Genomic DNA, 8,233 nt, shown 5'->3' on the forward strand with positions numbered 1-8,233 from the left:
TCGTGTGTACACTAACGTGTAATGAGGAGTCTCGTTCTCCGTCTTTTTGGCTGTGCTAGCAGTCTGATTGTATCGTAACCATCCGTCTTTGACCACCCGGCAGTTATCCTGGCTCTCCAGAGCTTTTTAAGTGTTTTATACCTCATAAAGCAATTCCACATGGTCGTTACAGAGAACTACTGTAGACCAGGTTGAAACGGTTTGACGCATTTCGCTTTGCACTGCTTTAAGAGGTTTGGAAATGTGGGATGCACTGCATTTCTGTAAGTCATTTTAGATTATTTAGATTAAAGGATAGACAGAGTTTGTAGCTGATGGTCCATATATGTTGTGTGCATCAGTATCACACATCTGCATACGTTTAAATAGGGACCTAAAACTTGTGCAACATCTTGAGTATTGAATAGTTGCACATTTATTATTATTATTATTATTTTTTTACTTGTTTTAGATTTCTGAAACTTTTTGCTCATTTCCAGTTTTTAAAAATAACTAAATTTTCAGTGTAGTCTCAGAATTTTGGAACTTATCGTATGTTGAAATAAATTCGGGGTGATTCTTAAAATTTCAGCATAAATTCACAAAATGCTGCTGTTTTTTTTTTTTTTCAACCACCTTTTCTGTCCTCCGTTACCATCCCCATCTTGCTTTTTTTATTATTATTATTTATTTTTATTTTTTTTATTAAAGGCAAGAAATGATCCAGATTATCAGTACATCCGGGACTAACATTCATCTTTAATTGCCGAGCAATTGTTGAACAATAATTGCTGATGCATGACTAAGTCATTCAAGAAATATGAAACTTTTTACGTATTTTATATATATATATATATATATATATATATATATATATATATATATATATATATATATATATATATCACTTTAAGGTGAAAAAACAGATTTGAACATCGTACTTGCATATGCTTTTATTTTTCGACCTGAAAAACGAATGAATGGAACTACCTGGATTGCTCAGTGCCTTGAAGAGATTTTAACTGTTACTGTGTGTATTATTTGTGAATGAGTGCGGTTTAAAAAAAAAAAAACAAAAAAAAAACCCATGTGCACATATTGAAAACTGAATGGAAAGCTGTATTAAAAGTATTTTAATATCTAGAATTTTATCTACAATGGTTACGATGTATGTTGGATTAGTTACTGCTGTATGAAGTAACGCACTACTGAAATAATGAAGTGGTGCAATGCACTCGATATTTACTGCATTAACACTATTGCTTTAAATTATTTACTAGGTACACGAGGAATAAGACCTCAATAGATCTCTACTTATTTACTACTTCTATTAATAATACTATTTGTACATTTGTATTTTCTTATGCTTGATTTGTATTTTTGTTTATTAAAAAAAAATCTAATCTTGTTTTTTTTTTTGGTCACATTTTTAGTGACAGCGAGTTACCCTGTACAGACTCGTAGATTTGTATCCAAGCACATTTTCTTTTTCTTTTTTTTTTTGTAATATTCTACTGCAAGTTAGACAGGAAATCGATATCTCTAAGACATAACACAGGGATCTGGATTAAAATACTGAACGTGTTCTCCTGTGGACAGTGATAAAAGCGGATGATGTAAGGCTAGTGAAAGTGATGCATCCAGTAAATGTGTATAAAATGTATTTAAAAATTGTTTTATCTGCTGAAATGGATTATTTCAAATGGGCTAATTTGACACTGTGCTGAATATACGTGTATTCTTCTGTTTACATGTGCTGTATAGTTTAGACTAAATAAACTGATTTCGATTTGTTGTACTAATTGATCATTTTGTTCCGAAGGAACGCTACAGTGCGTGAACACGGCATGTGAGTGTCCTGAGGGTTTCCGATTGCTTTTGGTTTCCGAACCACATTTTGATTTCCTCACTAGAGGTATGATGAAAAGAAGCAATTAATAAACAATAACATACAAGGAAGCTTAGCGGTTAGCACGTTTACCTCGCACTTATTTTGTGGTTTGGGGGTTCAGATCTCACCTCCGCCCTGCGTCCATGGAGTTTGCATGTTCTCCCCGTGCTTCAGGGGTTTCCTCCGGGTACTCCGGTTTCCTCCCCCAGTCCAAAGACATGCGTTGTAGACTGAGTGGCGTTTCCAAATCATCTGTAGCGTATGAATGTATGTACGATTGTGCCCTGTAATGGCTTGGCACCCCGTCCAGGGTGTCCCCGGCCTCGTGCCCCGAGTTCCCTGGGAGAGACTCCAGGCTCCCTGTGACTCTGTGTAGGATAAGCAGTATGGAAAATGGATCATACAATACAATATTTCTTTTTGATATTATTTAAAAATATAATGACTTATTAAATGTCACCAAAAAAAAAAAATAGACTCAACAATAATAACTGCAAAACAATTCCAGTAGTTAATTAGGCAGGAAATTAAGCAGAGACACGGTGACACTCATCCAGTTTAACAAATCCCGACTTTATTCATATAAACGCCAACTAAATCACGTGTTATAATGCATGTTATACTGTTAAATATCAACGTTAGAGTTTCTATAGTAACGACTCATTCACAGGGATTTCTATAATAGACGCTGCACATAATCTAAGCCTATTAATAACAAAGTGTTGCTATTTAAAATGTCTAATCGTTGACATTATGACGTTTTCTCCGAGGAGATGATTGGTGAACATGGAAAATGAAGGAGTCTCCAGTATCCAATATCCAACATGAGAACATGAGGAGGATGGAGGAGTTTACTCTTTCCGGTTTCTCGGTAACATGACAGGCTGTGATTTTTCATCGTATTATCAATCATTAATAGAGAGAGAGAGAAAGAGAGAGAGAGAGAGAGAGAGAGAGAGAGGCTGGTGATGGAACAGCTGTTTACAGCTGCTGTAAGTTTAGCGAGAACAGGAACTTGTTTCATGGAGGTTTCCACAACATTAAATGTAACTAGAAATAGATAATAAATAAATAAATAAATAAATAAATAAATAAATTTAAAAAAGGGCTGTTGTTTTTTTAATGAAGAAAAATGACAATCATTGGCCGGTTGCTGTGGTATATGAGCTATAAAATACTTTGGGATGTGCTGTAAAAGGAAAAAAAAAAAATCCATTTTAGGGTGGTTCATCATTGATTACTTTCCTAGAACAACATCCCACTGAGCGTTTTATTCTTTACAGATTGATTTGGATGTTTAAAAAAAAAAAAAAAAAAAACTAAAGTCGATCCATGATACATTATTATTATTATTATTATTATTATTTTTATATCTTCAAGCATGAGATCATGTGGGCCAATGAGAGATCGGAGAAAACAGAGCACCAGGGACATCTCGGTGTGTGTTTACGAATCGGTGCCGGTTCAGGTCTAACACACCTCAGCAGGAGGAGGCTGAAAAAGCCTTGACCATGGCCTGACCTTGCGTGTGCTGAATGGCGCTGGATAAAGAACAGGCAGGTAAATAGTGAGTGGTGTATTGGACATGAAGGGCGATAACGCAGTAAGTGAAAGCATTAAGTGTGCGCTTGCTGTCATGCTGCCGTGTCACTGTACGCCCCCGAGGTCTCGATCGATACATCGGGCTCGATGTGTGGAGCGCACATCTGTACAGAAAAGCAGCAGTCGATGAAATAACAGACAGGGAAGGAGAAAATCCAGTGTGTGTGTGTGTGTGTGCATGAGTTTGGAGGGGTGGTTTTGGAGTATAAAGGGAATTCGTGGGCAGAATGATTGATCCAGAGCAGTAAGATGATTGTGTTACCCCTTTAATGCCCCAGACCCTGAGACAGATCCTGAGAGAGAGAGAGAGAGAGAGAGAGAGAGAGCGGGAGGGAGGGAGGAGGAGGATAAAAAAGATGTTGAGACTTTGGAAAGGAGGGAAGTGTTTCTTCACCCACACAGTCATGTCATCCATCTTCATGTGTCTGAGTAATGTTTATGTCTTGCAGTCAACAATGCTAACACACACACACACACACACACACACACACACACACACACACACAAACAAGTGATACTGTGTCATATGTATCACTTGATGCACAGCTCGGGTGACTAGTGTGTGTGTGTGTGTGTGTGTGTGTGTGTGTGTGTGTGTAGGTGTTGTTGCTGCTGCTGCAGTGTATTGTGCACTATGTTGGCTTTGACCCAACTCACTCACTCACTCTCTCTCTGTCTCTCTCTCTCACACACACACACACACACACACACACACACACACACTTTATTTAGTATGCAGTCCTGTCCTCCTGCTCTTGGATAAGTGCTGATGTGACTGCATTACACAGCACTAGCTAGAGAACAGGTACATGAATCAGGTGCCACTTCCCAAAGTGTGTGTGTGTGTGTGTGTGTGTGTGTGTGTGTGTGTGTGTGTGTGTGTGTAAAAACCTTTCAGAATTCCTGACAGGTTAGCTTATCTTAGCTAGCCAGCTAGTGTATGCAGTGAAGATGTCATATTTTACATATGACATGAATCCTCTCATTGTATATATGGACTAAAAGACATATACATATTTGCACATTTGCACAAAAACACACTCACATTTCCATACAATGACTAAAAGATACACCCATATGTCCATATATGGCCTAAAGACACACCTTGTTTCTATATATTGACTAAAAGGAACGCCCATATCCATATTTGGTCTAAATGCACATATTTTCATATATGAAGTAAAAGACAAGCCCACATATTATATATATGAATTAAAAGACACACCCATAAGATACAGCTATATTTTATATAAGAACTAAAAGATACAGCCATATCCACACATGGACTAAATGTTTCCATATGAGGACTGAAAGACACCATCATATCCATATATGGACTAAAAGACACCATAATGTCCATATATGGACTAAAAGACACCATCATACCATATATGGACTAAAAGACACCATCATACCATATATGGACTAATAGACACCATCATGTCCATATATGGACTAATAGACACCATCATACCATATATGGACTAAAGGAGACCATCATGTCCATATATGGACTAATAGACACCATCATACCATATATGGACTAAAGGAGACCATCATGTCCATATATGGACTAAAGGACACCATCATACCATATATGGACTAAAGGACACCATCATATCCATATATGGACTAAAAGACACCATCATGTCTGTATATGGACTAATAGACACCATCATACCATATATGGACTAATAGACACCATCATGTCCGTATATTATATGGACTAAAAGACACCATCATGTCCGTATATGGACTAATAGACACCATCATACCATATATGGACTAAAAGACACCATCATATCCATATATGGACTAAAAGACACCATCATATCCATATATGGACTAATAGACACCATCATGTCCATATATGGACTAAAAGACACCATCATGTCCATATAAGGTCTAAAAGACACCATCATGTCCATATAAGGACTAAAAGACACCATCATGTCCATATATGGACTAAAAGACACCATCATGTCCACATAAGGACTAAAAGACACCATCATGTCCATATATGGACTAAAAGACACCACCATGTCCATATATGGACTAAAAGAAATATCCATATTTCCATATTTGGATGAAAAAATAAAACCATTTCTATATAACTAAAAGACATGCCCCTATGCCAATATATGGACTGAGACATACAAACAAATTCATATATAGACTAAAGGACACATCCTTATGTCCATATATAGACAATAATCCATGCCCAAACTTCCGTATATGGACTAAAGGATACACTCACATTTCCATATATGGACAAAGCGGCACACCTACATTTTCATATGTGGATTAAAAGACACACCTGTATTCCCGTTTATAGATCAAAAAGACACTGTTTTCCCCTACATGGCCCAAAAGACACACCCACATTCCTATATCTTGAGCAAAATGTACACCATATAGTCCATTTACTGTATGGCCTGAAAAACACAAATCTCAACAACACCATGTAGTCCATGATCTGCAGAGAAACTCTTTTGTACTCGTTCCTAAATCATGTTTACCTCAGAATTATGATTTATATCCGGACTGAAACGTGGCTCATTTACAGCAAATAAACAACTCTGTGTCAGCTGGGGGAAAAAAATTGTTTCGTTAAGCTAATTGGTGCATCTGTGTAGCTTTATGCACTACTTTTCTAACACCTGCTTTCTGCTTTATAGGAAATACAGTGACAAGAGCCAAATTGATAAATCGATAACATTTTAGTCGTAGCAAGACATTTTGTGAGGCAAACAGAAGAGTGAAGCTCAGTAGACTTTGAAACGTTTTGCTAATCAATGAGTTTATACCGGTATAAAAGGTCATGCATTTTTATTCTGTCCTTTTACCTCAGGATCAAGAATACTGTACGTTCCTGAAGAACTCTGGAAATGTTAAAGGGGTGGCTATAGAGTTAAAGCTAATTTAGCTAGCTAGCATAGGTTCTTGTATGTCCAGAACCACACTTGACTTTTTCCTCGTTTTTTTTTTTTTTTTTTCATGAGAATGAAACGAAAACAAGGTCATTATGGGTCGTACAGGTGTGTTTACAGAAACATAGAGTCAGACGGATCATTCAGCTCAGCTCAGCCGTTAGAGTCGATTCTTTTATGACTCATTTACAATTTTTACTAAACAAAAGGGTTTACGGTATTATTTTGACTAGTGATTTAAAAAAAAAAAATCATATGAACATAAAAAAAAAACTGGAAGTTTTTTTTTTTTTTTCAAATTCCTGTTCATTCAGTTTGTTATCTCATTAATGCAACTTTTACGTATATCAAGATCACAAGAAAAATAAGCGATGGATGTGGCCTCGAGATAATAGTACAGATGGCTGGATCGCTCTCTCCGGTCGTTCCCTCGACGCTGCACATCCCAGCATCACCACTTGATGGCGATAGAGTGAAGCCCAACAACTCGGACTTTGTAATGAAAAACACCAACCTTCAGCTCGGTAAGTTTCTCATCCATCAACACACTCACACACTCACACACTCACACACAGAGCACAGCACACAGTCTTTTCCTAATCTATCTATCCATTTCCTCACTCTTTCATTTCTTTCGCAGTGTTTCTGGTTCGGTCTCAGACGCCCGGCTTCTGATGACATCTCTTTCGCTGTGTGTGCAATAGCAGTAGTGTGTACTTAAACACAAGACCCACTCCTTCAGACATTCATATACACTCCATATCTCTATTTCCCATCTTCCTCTCGATCTATTTGTCTCTCTATCTCATGCACAACATTGCTGTTCTGTTCCACCCCTATTTATCACTCAGTACGGTTCTCATAGATGTTATTTTGGGTGATATCTCTGTACCCGATGTGTTGCTACATGCTGTTCTGAACAGAAACTGATGTTATTTATATCCTCCAGTGTATTTACTGCATCGTGCTGCACTACACGTGATGTGCAGCTATCAATGACGTTGCGTTATTTATTTCTTTATTTACAGCTTATAATGCTGCAACATCATCCTGGAAAGTCCATATTTCCAAATACCCATTCCAAAAAGGAAAAAAAAAAGAAAGAAATCAGTTGGACTGCCATTAAACTTGCAATTGTAAAGAGTATTTTCAAAAGTCCAAGACCAAGAACACTATCAATAACAAACAAACGTAACACTCAATTCGATTTTTTTTCTCCTAAGTAAGTAGTTTTCCATTTGTGTGTAATTGAATTATTGTATCCTGAAATGGAATATTTTCTAGATTCCCTCTCCCCCCCTCCCCGTCCCCAATTCTCATTTCCTAGCAGACAGCCTCAAGCAACACAATATTACAGATACAAATATCACTGAAGCCCATTACGTCCATTAAATCGCCATTGAACCTCAGCCTACTGCGAAAACGTCCATAAGAGAAGACATGAAAAGTCTCCTGTAGGTCTACATTGCATTTCCCAAAACTACTGTCTCAAGCTCATCTGTGATCCATCACACATCACCAGTAAACCATTAGAATGCATTGCATTACAATATAATTGAAATAGAAACCTATGTGCAAAGGATAAATTAGCATAACAAGCCTTTACACACCATCACACAAAACCATCAAAGCCTGTAATAGGGTCCAACTTAACAATAACCCAAACGAGAACAAGCGAGCTGCATAATCTATTTTAAAAAAAAAAAAAAAGGTTTATGAAGATAAACTAAGATTTAAAAGCTTCTCTAACGTCCTATCTAGCCAAGTGAAGTGTGTATGTATTTTTACATGTTTATAAAACCTACCTGCAAGCTAGAAATAGAAGGCTATG

The sequence above is a fragment of the Ictalurus furcatus genome, chromosome 8, assembly GCF_023375685.1.
Source record: "Ictalurus furcatus strain D&B chromosome 8, Billie_1.0, whole genome shotgun sequence".
Lineage (NCBI taxonomy): Eukaryota > Metazoa > Chordata > Actinopteri > Siluriformes > Ictaluridae > Ictalurus > Ictalurus furcatus.